Source organism: Micrasema longulum, unplaced genomic scaffold (assembly GCF_059751315.1).
Source record: "Micrasema longulum isolate JH-2025_06_02 unplaced genomic scaffold, ASM5975131v1 h1tg001138l, whole genome shotgun sequence".
NCBI classification, from domain to species: Eukaryota; Metazoa; Arthropoda; class Insecta; order Trichoptera; family Brachycentridae; genus Micrasema; species Micrasema longulum.
In genome coordinates, this window is record NW_028278326.1 from 46,214 (window position 1) to 49,075 (window position 2,862).

At 40.8% G+C, this 2,862-nt stretch overlaps 1 pseudogene across 1 annotated transcript; it reads right to left on the reverse strand.

Annotated features, from left to right (window-relative positions):
• Window positions 1-893: 893 nt before the first annotated feature.
• On the reverse strand, window positions 894-2,548 carry LOC148276843 (calcium-activated potassium channel slowpoke pseudogene; annotated as a pseudogene). Its single transcript, XR_015823643.1, has one exon. The product of XR_015823643.1 is annotated as a calcium-activated potassium channel slowpoke pseudogene (transcript).
• Between the last annotated feature and the right edge of the window lie 314 nt (window positions 2,549-2,862).

A 2,862-nucleotide genomic window follows, 5' to 3' on the forward strand; every position in this document is an offset into this window, starting at 1 on the left:
GAAACAAAATAAATACAATTTCGAAATTGATGGAATTTAATGGACGGAAATGTTGATATTTAAACGTGTGTAACAAAAAATTAAAAAAAAAAACAAATATGGAAAGATTGCGAAATTTAATAGATATAAAGAGTAGTGTTCTTATATAACAGTCATATGTCCACACATAAATAACTGTTCTTCCATTTTTTTATGTAATGAAGGAGAAATTAAAAATTCAAAAATTCTTAAAAATAAGGCGATGAGGATTATACTGAAAAGAAATAACTATTCTAATGTAGAAATAATGCACAAAGAAATTGGCTCGCTCACAGTAAAGCAGCAAATTAAATGTAATGTAGCTATAATAAAATTTAACCAACAATGTCGTACACATGAAACAAGGGATAAAAAAAAAATACCAATGAGGAGAAAAACAGAATCTCAAAACTCATTATACAAGGGTTTGAAGCTGTACAATGAGTTACCTGAAGAAATAAAGGAGATTGAAACGATTTAAATATTTAAAATTAATTTGAAAAAATAAGTTATTGAGAATTTTTGACAAAAATTGTAATGTTAATTAAAGTTTATATTAGTTCTTAAGGTGTTATGAACTAACTTAATAAAGCATAAATAAATCTGCAAAATGGTGAATGTTATACAGTATGTAAAGTGGCCACTTAAATCAGTCAATGACATGTTATAAGCCTTGTAATTGCTAAGACTTCCAAGTTCTCTTATGTGGCAATAAATTTAGATTAAAAAATGTTCATAAAACATATTTTTGGGCATCTTGTGATCAGTTAATTTATTATTTTTGTTGTAAATCTACATAAATTCATACTTATTAAATAGTACTTGTAAATATAGTTTCGATTTGATACACCTACTTTGGTGAGTAGTTATGGTAATTTTGATGGGTACAAGTATTGTTAAAAGATCACCAAATCAAGAGATATGTGGGTACCTAATTACTTAAATTAGTAATGTTTTGTCGGTCGAATTTGGCTCGGTAAGATGACTTTTATTGTAATGTAAATAATTTGAAAGACACAAGGTGTCGACGTCATCAAAATAGGTAAGCTGGAATGTTATTTCCTATTTACTAATTAACGAAACACCATTGCTTTCATGTTTTTTCTTTCAAGGATTGGTGCTCATTAGCACGAGAGAACAATGTTTCAAGTTATCGTTATTTATCACTTCTAGACGAGCAGAACCGGAGACAAAGAGATCCGGAACATTGTTCTAGGTAGTAAGTCTCCTGTTTCGGTACAAACAAAAAGGTTTCCTCCAGCTTTCAAATTTGGTCCAAAGATGGTGGTTGCTACGCTACAGAGGACACGCCTGAAAAACCAATTTCAGGAATGCGCGCTGAAATAATATTTAAACTGTCGTCGAAATCCTACGTGACTAAATGAATGACATAAGTTATGAAGTCTGAGATTTGTTCGGATTATTAATTATCAAAATAAAAACATTCCCAAATAGTAACTGTGTAGGTACGTAATATTATTTCCTGAGATTGAAATACATTTATAAACAAAATAATCAAATTTATGCATAACAGTGATGAAATACAAATATTTTTATTGTGTGCGGTATTATTATTAGTAAATTAGATTTGACAGTTGAGCTGATGAGCAAAATGCGTAAATACACATAACGTCACATTCTCGTGTAGGTATGCCAGAAATTATAAATATTCCGCCCACGGACGTTGAGAATAGTAAATCCGAGGTTCAGTAATAGTGAGGATAAGTAAGATAGTTACCAGGATCCGTCCCGTGGTGGTCTGGCCCGATATGAGTTCACCAGCCCAGTCCTTGGCCTCCGTCATGAAGGTCCCCTCGAACTCCTGCTTGCCCTGGCGCGCGGCCTTCTGCTCCTTCTGCTTGGGATCGTTGGGCGAGAACTCGGGCTCCTTGCGGCAGCAGATGAAGGCGGCGACGCGCCATACCACCACCACCAGCAGCCCCGCCAGGAACGTGACGATGGAGGACAGGAGGAAACACCACCATTTCCGCACCTTGAGGCAGTCATCTATGGGGGTCGGCTCGGTGGCCGCTTCCTCGCATGACGCCATGGACGCGCCACTTCACTCGTCACCCGAGCGCTGGCCCCATGAGGACCGCGTCCCTCCGTGAAGGCGTCCGGCCTCGCTCGCTCGCCCGCCCGAACTGTCGCTGCTCACCTCCGCCGGGATCGATAGGCGGCTGCGCGCGCCGCCCCCGCCCTGCCGCCGTGCCGCCCTTCCCGGTCGACGAAGCCTCCCGCCCGACTTTTTTCGCGCCAAATCGATGAAGCCCGACTCGTCATTCGGACGAGAACGGCCGGCCGAGGGCGGGTGACGGCGACGGTCTCGCGAGAAGGCAGATCATATCACACTGAAGCTAGGTCGAGAGATCGCTGGAGATGGCCGCGGAGTGGAGTCGCTGCTCGCGGCGCATGTCGAGCGCTGTCGGCTACTGACCGCTGCTGACCGCTGCTGACTGCTACTGACTGCCACTGACTGCTGGCTACCGGCTGCCGGCGCTCGACGTGCGTTAAGTCTGCGAGCGCGGCGCGCATTGAGCGAAGGGCGGCCGCGACCGGCGCCACCTAGTCGTGAAAATTATCGCTATTTTTACAACATTTATTTAACATGCTAAATTAATTGCCTTAGCGTGCTAATTATTCAAAAAGCTGTTGCTAATGCTGTATGTTGATTTTGATGTTTAGCGACAATCCTTTATCTTTTTATTAGATTTAGTCATAATTTTCTAAGGATGCTAATGCTAATAATTTCTTCGATATATATTGTAAATTCATTAATAATGCACCATGCTAATGCTAATTATTCCATTATCATGTCCACATAGTCCAACCCCCTCCCCCCGC